Source organism: Venturia canescens, chromosome 2, assembly GCF_019457755.1.
Source record: "Venturia canescens isolate UGA chromosome 2, ASM1945775v1, whole genome shotgun sequence".
NCBI lineage: Eukaryota > Metazoa > Arthropoda > Insecta > Hymenoptera > Ichneumonidae > Venturia > Venturia canescens.
This window is the reverse complement of record NC_057422.1, coordinates 15,044,169-15,057,060: the sequence shown is the minus strand read 5'-3', so window position 1 is coordinate 15,057,060 and position 12,892 is coordinate 15,044,169. Positions and strand designations below refer to the sequence as shown.

Genomic DNA, 12,892 nt, shown 5'->3' with positions numbered 1-12,892 from the left:
TGCACTCGATCTTCTCGATAAAATATTCAATCGTTGGTCGAGAGCCTATTGGCACTGTTGTAATGATGGAACAAGGGGCTCTCTCGTGTTGGCTACAATTTCAAAAAAGCTCCGACCGTTCGGATGACGTGAAGTGTATAAAGGAACTAAAATCACTCGAATGAGTCATTTTTAAAATCGGTATTGGCTCGAGAAAGTAAAATTGTCAATTATAATATGCGCATAATTCATCCCCCGGCATAATAAGGTCTCATTTTGAGGCAAACTCGAAAAAATAATGCAGTTAAATGACAACTGAAGAAAATAGTGCTGACGGCAAGGTGAGACGTCGCACGATCTTGTGAAACTCAGACACAAAACTTTTATAGCTCGAGCATCCACCGCGCGGTAATTAACTTACTCTCATTCGGGTGGCTCGATAAGACCTCGGTAGAAAATTCATTATCGAGAAAATAGAATACACGAGGAACATAATTATTCGATGAAGATGGACCGAGAGCAAGAGTAACCAAGGGAAATTCATCTCTACCGAGACCTGACCCAACGCGAACAACTTTAAAATTGTGCTCCATTTCCCACCTTGGGGAGTCCAAAAATATTTTATCGATTTATTACCAACCATTGAAAAATCCCTCAAAATTCACACGAAATAAATAAAATGTAATCCAAACCAGAGCACAGAAATGCGATTCGCACATCGATATCTGCTCGAAGTTTAACAATACCAAGAATCTTTTTCCGTTTCCCAAAATACGAATAGAAATTCATCCAAAATTCATGCATCATGATCATTTTAAAATACAAAATCCAGTAAAACCGTCTAAAATACTTATTGACATAGAACAAAAAAAAAACAAAAATAAAATCGAACCACCAATATTCTTCATTAACGCAAAGTAGGCATCAAAGCATCAAAATTCAAATCCTCAAACTCGTATTTTTCATTTGAGTATTTTTTATGAAAAGCTCTCGAGCATTTGGAGACGAATGTAGCATAAAAAACCATGCCCCAAATATCCACGTGTTGTCACAACAACAAATCTTCCTCGTCGCAAGCCAGCAGCAGCAGCAGCAGCAGCAGGGGAGACAAAAAATAGCCATCAATCTTTTGATTTACATAGCATGCCCATGAATGTATACGGATGGCGTTAACGAATAAATTCATACAGCGTGGCCTGGGCTGAAACGAAGCAGCTCTCGTGCCTGAGTACTAATATATGTTGGAGTACTATCGTCCTATGAAACGCTTTATATACAGTAATACGCTAAATGACTTATCGACTGGATCTAATCGTGGGCCAACGGAGAGGGAAATGTACCGTTTAATATCGATTTCAAAGCCTCTCTGACGGTTGTATATCGTTTATCCCACTTATCTGATACTCGTGTGCTCTCTCGAAGCATCAAACGCATTCACCGCGCGTCGGAAAACATTGGTTACACTCAGCGGGCTTTGCATAGCGCATGATGAGCGGATATCCAATTCATCTTGTCACAAGTGCATGTGTATCTAAGCAAGAGGCGCCCACCGCACCGTTATCCGGATTCGTTGAGAGAGATATCCGCAAAAATCTATACGTCAGATAAGTCGCAGTGAAAATGCGCGGAGCGGCATAAGGTAGAACGCGGTGAAAAATCTATCCTCTTTAAAAATTCGATGAATAATAACCGCCCTCGACGTTTTTTTTTGTATCTCAACTCATCGCTTTAATACATTTTAATTAAGAAGGGAAAGATCCTTAATAGAAAATTATAACGGTATCAGACTTTTTCTTGCCATAATATCCAACGATTATTTCCTTTGAATTTTTAATTAGAGATAAACCGGGTATTATGCATGACGTTTTCTTTTTTATTATCGAGAGGAAAATGTTGGGATTAATTGTGAAGGGATCGTCTGGAAAAACATGAAGACACGTAAAGCCCCTTTTTACGCGATCGTTCATCTCGCGTCGAGTGCTCGTTGACGTGCGCACAGCTGATCGGTGCGAGGCCATGTACACACGCGGTACAAGCGATATATCGCCGATTGCGTTGATGGTGTGCTTCCGATATTGTTGAATTTGTACAGGACTATCGTGGACAGCAGATTGGAATGAAGTGTAGTAAATCACGGTTCGTTGGGAGGATGATTGAAGATTGTTTATGCATAATTTAACGATATCAGCGATCATAACTTCATATCATTCTCGATAATATAAGTCGATGTATTACCGTTATCGGAAAAGCATCAGCGAAATATCGAGAGGCATTTACGACAAGCGATACCGCTCGCTTTTTTCAAATGGCCGTGTCGGAGCCGCGCGGCAGACCCATATTTTTGATGACTCGTAAAAATGTCGGAATATTAATAACGCAGGAATTTAATCGACGTTAAAACGCAGTGGAGACACGGTTCAGTCAAAATGTAAAACTAAAATATCGAGCGGATGCAGAGAGAAGCCGCAGATTGTACGAGACGAGAGCTATCCTGCGATGGCGTTCGTTATATTTACCGAGACTTCCGCAATAATATTTTGAAGCTAACCCAGTCCAGGTAACAATATTCTTGGAGCACGAAAGGTCCGAGGGCGATTCTCCGAGCTACTTCTAATTATAAAGGGTGTAGCGCGATCTGCCTGACACCCTTGCTCTTCGCTGGCCTCTGCGTTACCGCACAGTGCATCGCCGAGGCGTTTCTTCCGCTTAAAGCTGCGTGTATCTCGAACGAACAAAGCTTTTCAAAGACCGTGCTGCATACCTAATTTCTTCAAGCATAATTAATAATAAAAAAGTTCGACTTAAAGAAAAACGAGAACACGCGGGAGTAAGAAAAGGAGGCTGGAGTAACAGCTGGAGAAGAAAAATGCTGCAAGAAATACCGTAGCGGAAATTGTGTTACGTATAAGAATACGCTGCAACGGGTTGGCAATGTTGAGTTATTGGAAAATATGTTATTCGCAACGTTTACACGATCGTGCGTTTATTAAGGAAGTTGAGGCTGTACAGTCATTTTTTTTACCCAAAAGTGATGACCTGTACCTTTCAAAAGTTAGGCCAGTTTACAGTTTGGCAGTGTTGCATACACTTTAAAGAAAAGTTGGGGAAAAAAAGACGAAAAACTGGTGAAAGCTCAGTCGAAAACACGAACAGTGACGATCCTAGCCTCAAAAAACTGCACGGAAAACAGATTATTATTAATATAATCTCAGCAAATCTCCAAATAAATCTGAAAAAAATTGACATTATTCGGCAAGCCTTGCTCATGTTGCCCAAAAAATTTCATATTTTTAGCATCATTTTTAACGGAGATATCACTGAATGTGTCTTGACTTCCATAAGATTACATGTTATTTGGCCCAAATTGTTATTGATTTTTCTCAGCAACGACGCTCCTAAACGGTCTGAAAATTTAACTGATTTTTTTTTACACTTCACTTTATAAAATGCAATCGGTTTAAAAGCGGTGACATCATTTTCATTCTAATGCCTCAACTTCCTTAAAGATCGATTATAATAAATTCTGACTCGAGATTTTTCTGCATAGTTTTGAAAGAAAATAAAGCAATCCATTTGTCATGTTTAGACATCGTGAGCCTCTTTATGGACAGTGAATATTTGTGGAACTTAGGAATAGTAATAGACCGGGGCACGATCGCAAATACTTCCGTGATCTTTTTTCTGATCGGTGACGTTTCTCCGGAGCAGCAGCATACCTCGGAGCTCACAATCCCAGAATCAATCACCTTTGAGCCTTCAAGCGGCGTTGACCTGGCTCATCCATCAAAGGGACTCTATCATATCTCTCTCGCACCCCCTCGTTCTCGTTTCGTCAACAGCAAAGCCCAGAAGGGGAAAGCTTTTTTGCTACTGGGGCCGCGCGTCTATTGCAAAAGTTTCTCACTGTTTCGTTCCGGATACGTCAATTATTGATCCAAAAAGATTTTCGATGCCAGTCTCACAGCTCCGTTATTCCCATCATTTTAGCATATAAAAATCTAAATAACTTTATGTAGAGAATAATAATAAGAATGCTGGGGATATTTTATCAGTTGACTTGCTCGCTTATATCGTTCTCGAAATGGGCTACTGCCAAATCCTCTCATCATAGAGAACGAGAGAGAGAGAGAGAGAGCGTGGCTAGATACACGAAGAAGTTCGTGTTCACTGCCTCGAAACTTGCTTAAAGAATGATGGGATAAGTTAAGAAGCATGGCAGATAGGAAATCATAAGAAAAAGTCTACATGCGCCCCGTGTTCGACGTGTTATATGAAGTGAAAGCAAGAAAGATCCCTCGAGTGGAATACATGCTAAGACGAAAGACAGCTGTGAAATAGTGAAAGAGGGCAGCAGAGCCGGCAAGGGGAAACAGTGTCGATGTGCGAGAGTCGTTCGAAAAGACCCACCACCTGTTGCCATGACTACCGCTGGGAGAGCAACAGCCGCCTGGCTGGCGCGGGGAAAGCTTTTCCTTCGCCGCACCGTTTCGTAGCAATGGGCCAAACCGCGCTGCCTTTTCTTGCACGCGAATATCTCTGTTACTGATTATAACTCATTGAGAGCCCAACCCCAAATAACGCTGTGCGATTTCACAAGGTACACGAAGCATTGGTCGGAGGAAGCACCCCTGTCCCCACGAGCCATTAAGAGGAATCCAAATAATAATAATAATTGCCTTCGCAATTCGAGAAGTCCGGATTAACTATCCCCTCAAGCATTTCATACTCCCTCAAAAATCCTCCAAATTCTTTCGGAAATGTCGCTTTATTACCTGGCCCGAAGGACCGCCATTCAACAAGGAGATTTAAAAAAAGTTTATTTCTATTGTACAATAACGCTACGATCTCGACTTCGAGGTAAAGCAATCTGAAAAAAACCCCGCAGAGCTATGATACCACCTCAAATTGAGGTTTCGCTTCTTACTCTGCGACGCTGACCTTGTAACTCAGAGTGCCGCCCACTGGTCCAACACTCACCCCACCAAACATCGCCTGGATCGATATACGCAGTCTAGTAGAATCCTTCCTTCAATCGGAATTTTTGAAATCGATATTCCTCCAATTGACAATCCCTCCCCGCCTTGTTTTCTACATCGATTGTCTTCAATGACTTAGCCTCATTAAAGAATGTCCAAACCACCTGTTACTGATGGATCAAAGCCGATAAATCGATGAGGCTCTGCGATCGAAAGGGCTCAGACTATTTGCTTGCGTTTATGCGGAAAAAAAATTCAGCAGGGAACAGGCGAAGAGTATTTTTCAATTATTTCTGTTAAACTCCCACACAAATTCTCAATGACGCTGCGCCTCAACCGGTAGCGTCGCATTCGGTGGCTTTGGCCTCTCCATCAACCGGCGACAGAAACGACCGCACGTAAATCGTCACTCGAGCCTCGTATATATGATTGTTACAAGTTGTGTGTGGCTCGATACTTACCATTCTCTGTGTCCCCGCATGCACACATCCTGACGCTTTGTGAATTTGAAATCCGAGAAGGCTGGACGACACGAACGTTCGGTGAGGGCATTCGGCTTTGTTGAATAGCCAAGCATGTGGCTTTGCTCCTGGGGGACATAACTACGAGTATATTTGCACAGATGCACACGAATCTTCGCGTCGATTGACTTTCTCGTTGAAGATATTTAGCCAACAGAACTCGAAAGCTCTCGAGGACTTCTGAGCCGTGAAGATACCGAGGGAGACGATGATAATTGCGCCTTTAAGTACCTTCGAATCCCAACGATTCGAGAGCAATTACTCAACCTGTTACTCGAGACTCTTTCCGCGGTGAGAAACATTCGGGACACGTCAAGCTTTTGCTGGAACGTTGTACCCCGAGCTCTTTTTATCGTCAGACTTCCCTCTACTCAGGATCACAAGGATTTTTCAACGGCACGTACAAAACAACGGCAAAATTCAATTAAAATGGTAAAAAAGTGTCGAAATAATCTTGAAATATGAAACAAAGTTGAACCAAAGACGGTGCGAGGGAACTAGAGAAAAGAGAAAAATTGCGTCTGTTTTGTTAGCAACATACGATTTCTGAACGAGTGAAGTGTTCAACCGATACACGTCACGTGCGATAAATTAACTTTGTGCAGATTTGAAAGTGTCTCTCTGTGCGACAATCCGAAGACTGAGAGGAATATAGTCGAGATTCTGAGCTCGGGATTCTATTGCTCAAAGAAAAATTTCGTCTAAAATAAACGTGAATTTCGGATGATATTGTAGACCGAGAAATTTTCTTCGTCCCCTCAGTGAGGGGGGAAAATAAACATAAAAAATGTATGCGAAAAAATGCAACGTTTTTTGAAGAAATTAAAAAATAAGTAATTAATATCTTTTCAATGCGTTGAGCTGCAGAGTTCAACGAATCGAAAGAGAGAAAAAAGAAAAAATACAATCTACAGTATTCTCTGAAATACTGTAATTAATTAATTATTAAAGAAACAAATATTGAAAATTCTCTCAGAATCTTTTGTCTCAGAGTCTTTATTTTATAAATGTCTTTATTCTTCAATCATATAAAGACCCGAAAATCAAAGATGATTTAAACGATACGTTCGTGTTTTTGTTGGGATTTATGGTATACCAGTTTTTCTCATTAAACTGGCGTTCTCTAGTATATTCGCATATATTAGCTAAATGAAAACTACGAGCGTGGAAACGTTGAGTAGCTAATGTGTAGTGTGGCTTCGAGAGTTAACAGGTGAAAATATTTGTTGGGAATTTCGGAGTGACTCCGCTGAGCATTTTCGAGCGTAGTACCAACACTCCATTTGGATAATTGCAGAAAAAAAAATCAATATCTCGAGCAAACAGAGCGCAGAGCTTGCAACTACGGTTAATTTAATCAAGCCACGAGTGTTCAAACGCGCGCACATAAATTGGCCTCGGCTGTCAAGTCGTGAGCGAATCTCTCGACGTCGGTATCGGTAGCCCCGCCACAGAAGACAACTTTCCGAGACAGGAGAAACGTCACGTCCTGCTGGAACGTCGCGAAGGTGGTGTGTTATATTTCAGGTACCGTTCTCGCTCTCTTTGGTGACGTATATCCTTATGGCACACGGGATGTTCTACTAACCCATTAGCAGAATCCCTCCGTGATGTAAGTGTCTTTTATAAATATAGCAACGCTAGATGTCAGTTTCACGTTACGTGAAATATGTCAGCAGATGTGGCGCATTAATACCCACGTGTCGACCTCTTATGCGAGGACATTGCCACAAATTGTGCTGCCTTAGCAATCGATCATTGCGGAAAATCCATCGGGAGGGAGGGAGGGAGGTACGAAGAGTGTCGCTCCGAATAATCGTGTGGAGAAAACTTTAATTTTGAACAACACTATCGACAGTTTCTACAGGATGTTTAATTGGAACGTTTTTACATTTGACGTAGAAACTCAAGACGGTTGGGTTTGAGTTTCATTTCCGGTGTGCTTTACCCTGGAAATTCTCCAATTCGCGCCCTTTTACTGAATCCTTATCACAAGAGACGTTTCTTTCCGATTTTAGAATAATAGAGCAAACTGCACCCGATAGACCCCCAAAAACGTTCTGTTTTTCTTATTTGTTGACTGGAAAAGCAAATGTTTTTTCGAAGTTATTGCTGACTTGAAGACTACGTGTATATATGCTGGAGAAACCTATAATAATGCGAAATCAAGTTTACAATCTTCCGAGTGATCTGTCAGTCGTTCAAAGTTATGAAATCCAGTAGCTCAATTTTCTCCAACATGCTCGAATTTCCTATGAAGATTCACGTTGTTTTTCTTTCACCAGGGAATGATCTGTAGCTCTTCTTTTTCCCGTAAATATCTACTGACTTAGGGAAAATAGGAATCTGATATTTCCTACATATCTCGTACTCAGGCATTAGGCGAATAACTGACAGGTATAGTCTCGAGAGAATGTTGGGTAAACCGAACAGAAACAGATCACTCGTGTTTTAATACATTTCAATTCGCGTATAACAGAGAAAGAGAAACCTTCAGGCTTCTCTTTCGAAAATGGAGAAAAATATTATTTTTTAATCATCTGTCAAAGACTATATCCGTAACAAAATGTTCCACAACGTAATATCCTGTGAAAGAATATCCTGAAATCCAAATGGCCTAAAACCTTGAAGGCTAAACCAAAAGGCTTTTTCTGAAAAATCTATTACGTCACCTCATGAAATACAGGCCCAGGAGACCTACGTTTAGCAAACAATACGAACAATGCTCATATTGGCAGGTCCTTTGTCACGAAGCTAGTGAATATTTACGAGTGGGGACTCCAGCCCACACGAGAGTTTCAAAATTTTGTTCATCGACTCAAAACCAATCTGTGATACGAAAATCTTCGTCTCTTCGAGGCTATGTTGAAATTATAAAAGAAAAAAGTATTTTCTTTGCTTAAAAAATTCTCAAAATACCCAATCTTCGATAATTCTGTACTCTTACTTTGAATATACGGATCGATATAACGTAAAAGATAAGACTGACAAGCTGGCCTGGAAAGAGTAAACGAACGAATGAAATCTCAAAGAAAGAAACGACCAGTGGTAAGACGAGCTTGTAGCAATTCGTTAAGGTACGTAAATTCGTTGGACCGTCGCTCGACAAGCCATTCGATTTTACAATCGTCATAGACATACTTTGCTAAATGAGATTTAAATGTAACGAGATTCCCAGCAGCGGCGAGATAGCTTTTTTTTATTCACGACGATTTACCAGTGAGATTTTATCATGAGAAATAGCGCTCTAATTCCATGCGACGCGAATGCTCCTGAAAAAGTTTCGAGCAGTGCGTATTATTTAGTTTTCCGCGAGATTATTTCTGTTCCGTGTATTATCATCATCCAAATGTTTCACGAATAATGTCACCAGCAAGTACTAATTATTTTAAAACATTTTTCTATATACGGTCTGTTAACTACAATGCAGCGAAACGACTTCCTTAGAACAATGGTACGACGATAACTTTCATACATCCAGCTATCACGAAGTTTACACCCTCTCCCGAGTCGTTATGCAGGCCCCACATAATTTAAAAGGAGAATGTCTGTCCGTCAAGAAGAAGCGAGCGTTTCTATGACAATTTTTTTTTTCAAACCTGCACACTCTAGTTTCCAAGGTTATTACTCCGTTCGAGGCTTCAAACTCATGCCTTTTTTATGACATCGGGACGAAAAAAATCCTTTTCAAATTCAACCTATTTTTGCAAATAGGTTCCCCGACATTATAAAAACATTTGTAGTACTCGGTAGCTTATCGATTCGCTGCAAGGACGGAGATTCGATAAAACATTGAATAAAAGCCTCGTCGATTGGTTGATCGCCAAAATTTTATTTTTTGGTAATGCAAAAGCGAAAAATCAACTGCCACTTCGTGTTACCACGTACGCAAAAGTATTCATTCCTAATGATTTTAAAAGTGCTCAACCATGTACAAAGTTTATGAATATTCTATTGACTGCATCATTCCTTTCTACACGTTCACGTTCCAATGATGAAAAACCATAAAAAAGCTTATTAACTACGAACAACAACGTTGGACAACGCCAATAACAGTTTGCACTGTTTTAATTACCGAGGAAAATGAACAAATAATTATTACACAACACAGGTTGGCTCTTTTTTGTGCAAAGTAGAATTCGCAAACACGATTAGTTGTTTCCGTTATTTAAGCTGCTCATACAATTCCAGTTTTATTGATAATTCCTTTTAACAAAGACTGGAACGTTTGGCTCATACTTTATTCGACCTAATTGGATATTACATAGGAAATGTAACTTCCCGCTACGTTTCCACATTTCTTTCTTCCACCTGGTTACAACTTTCCGCTTTCCGTGTGTTGTTTTTCCTAGCAATTTACTGTAACCGAAACTCTCTTCTTGTTGGCTTGTTTCAGATACTAACATGAAAAAAGAAAGAAAGCGCAAGGGGAGATAGTTGTATAACACCGCGGCTAACTGCGAGTGGAGAGTCCGAGCTAAAGATTTCACTGCAATGTCGTGGGATTATGGCTCCGCTGAGAAAGCCACCGAATCAAGTGAAATTTTAAGCAAATCTGAAGGGTGGCCGTGTCGCGAAAGAACGTACAAACGTCCGTGCTAATTCAACACTTACACAGGGTGCAAAAGGGCAGTAAGCGCGGCAGAATATTCAACTAACGCTTCCGTAAAGAAAACGAAAGTGGCGGCTGCATTCCTTCGGTTAAGAGAAACCTCGGAGACGAGAAAATCATTTATTTGCCCGTAACATTGGAATAAATATTCCGAAGCGTCTAACTGGTGACACATTTAAATGTTTTTATTCTGAAGCACGAATCTACAGGATTTCAGAGCATCACGTACGGTAAGAGAATATGAACTTTGCTTCTCAATTATATATCACTCATTTGATTTTAGTGCTGCGACCGACTTGTTCAAATTATTATTCCATTACAGCAGTAATCGCTTCTCGGAACTTGGCGAAATCTTAACACTTTAATGAATTTTGATCGAAGTTTCCTAACAACTGGCAATTCAATTATTTTGGGGATTCTGAGTTAGCCATGTAATTGGATCCTGTTTCGTGAAGCTACAAGATAAACCATGAGAAAAAATACGCTCTCGTCGTCATAATTTTTACTATCCTCCTGCGAGCTCGAACTGTTCGAGTTTTCTGAATTTCCTAGAGGTCCTTCAGACCCATTAACGCAGTAGTTGAAGTTTGCTAACTAATACAACCGAATAATCGATTTTCAAGTAGTTTTGAACAGGGCTCGCTTCAATTTATCGTCTAAGGGAACTCCTAAACCGGAGCTGTTACGAAAAGCAGTGATAGTTTAAAAGCAGTATAAAAGTTCGTGGCAGAATAGATTTTCTGATATCCCAATGTTACGTCCTCGTACCCACGAGACACTTTGTCATTTGGACAACATTATTTCTCTCTTTTCCTGCTTCGTGAACCATCCAAACATATCTTATCTTTAAATATTCGCTCACAATTCTGGCTCACCGAGCAGTATTGAAACGAAATCACAATTTCATGTCACTGTATCCGCAGCTTTGAAAAATTCGATATCTTCCCGGGCTCCGCGAAGCTTTTTCATAGAAGAAATCTCTCTCGCTCTCCCACACGCGTTAGTCGAGTAAAAACGCTGACTAGCCAAAAGTGTATCGAGTTTCGTGCATACAGTATATTATCGGATGATAGCTAGGATTGCCTCTCTGCACACCGAGATGCAGGGTGGTACATAAAAGTTCCTCATTCCCCCAAAAAATATCTTAGATCGACCAACTTATTAATTGCGATTTACTATATTTATCGAAACACGGCGATAATCTTTTTGCACTAGAACAAATATTGAAAAAATTGGGTCACAAAAACGCTAGCAAGTTGGACTTTGCAGTCACATTTTTTCTTATTTTGGAGAAGAAATTATTCGCAAAAATTCATCAACGTCCAGTGTCGATCTCTTTTTTGCTGAATGAAACATTTCGCGTCGTGCCTGCGAGAAATTTGAGCCCACTTTGAGCAGATCCGGGCTAATCTTTCGAGTGCTACCCAAAAGAAATTTTTTTCAAAATTTTTTAATGGGAACAGGAAGAAGGGGATCAGGAAAAAGTCTGCAGGGTTGGCATGGAATGCTTCAAAAAATGTTGCATGCTTCGTACTTCTCTTTGTAACCAACCGTCGACGCGAGCAACAATATCTAAAGGAATTCGTAATTTTTATTATTTTCAAGTTGAACAACGGAGAGTAAGAATTGGAGTAGGAAAAATTGAGGCCCGTTGAGAAGTGATAGTGCGGGAATCGTAAGTCGAGAGGACCGATACTGTACCCGGGGGCCCGTCGTAGTGTTGTCTGCCGGGAGTGGTGGAGGTGGAGGAGGTGGAGGCGGCGGTCGAAGCCGTCGACGTGAAATCGAAAGGTGCGGGGGTGGCGGTCCTGGGAACCCTTGTCTTGTCACCATCAGCTCCTCGGTCGCGGGGAGCGCGGGGGGATGTGGCCCCGTGGTGGGGCTCCCCTCCTACAAAAAGCGGCAAGGTACAGCCTCGACTTCGAGAAATAATTTGCCAATTTAAGCGTCATCTTGAAAACAGTTTCCGTTGAATGTTGAGAGAGCAGCTTTTAATGCACGTTTTGTTTTAAAAGTCAACACGAAAAATGAAAATTTCCAAAAGTTGAAACGTTTTTGGTGCAATTCCGATGAAGGTGGCACAGGGTCCTGGGGTCGCGGTGGACGGGGACGAGACAGAGGACGCGGGGGCGGCGCTTCGACCTTACTCGGTTCGGGTGTCGCCCCCGCGAACTATCCCCCAGGACTTGAGGGAGTCGGGCCCGGATTTCGTGAGGTCGTGAATATCCTCGGCGAGAGAAATCAAGCTGGGACTCTTAGCGGTGTCGGACCACCACCTGGAACGTCAACGAATAAGGAAGACGAAGACGACGAAGAGGAGAGACCGAAGAGGCCACCGAGACCCCTGTACAGACGTTTCATTAACTACGTACGACAGGCCTGGACCGGCGTTAAATTTGCTTTAGGTATACTAACCACTGGACTCAGTAGATGTTTGTCACTTCATTTGATAGAAAAATCTATACTTTTTGTAGAAATTTCATCCTGTTTTATGGCAGTTTAATTTTTCAACATCCGCCCTTCCAAAGAAAATTTCTCATGAAAATATTACCTGGAAATGATTTAACCCTAGAACGCATGACTGGGGTGTGAGCACACCCCACGCGAACTTCAAACTACGCTCCTGTCCCAACAAGCGACATTATCGAATGATTATCGACGGATTTTTTTATATATAAATTCAATTGAAATTAGTTTTATCGTACATCATTCTTTTCGTTATAAAAAAACGAAGAAAATGGTGTAGGATAAAGTCAGTTTAGCATCGTAGGACCGGATTTATAAGCAGAAAAAGAGTGGGGTGC

At 41.1% G+C, this 12,892-nt stretch overlaps 1 protein-coding gene and 1 long non-coding RNA gene across 2 annotated transcripts in view; both read left to right on the top strand.

Annotated features, from left to right (window-relative positions):
* Window positions 1–11,858, top strand: part of LOC122407242 (uncharacterized) — a 37,353-nt gene extending 25,495 nt beyond the window's left edge. The window contains exons 2-3 of the long non-coding RNA XR_006260171.1: window positions 9,873–10,318; window positions 11,694–11,858. This is a non-coding gene — a long non-coding RNA (uncharacterized lncRNA). The remainder of the gene's footprint in view (window positions 1–9,872; window positions 10,319–11,693) is intronic.
* LOC122407241 (Kv channel-interacting protein 1-like) overlaps window positions 1–12,892 on the top strand; it is a 79,950-nt gene that overhangs the window by 54,342 nt on the left and 12,716 nt on the right. The gene's annotated exons all lie outside the window — the stretch shown is intronic.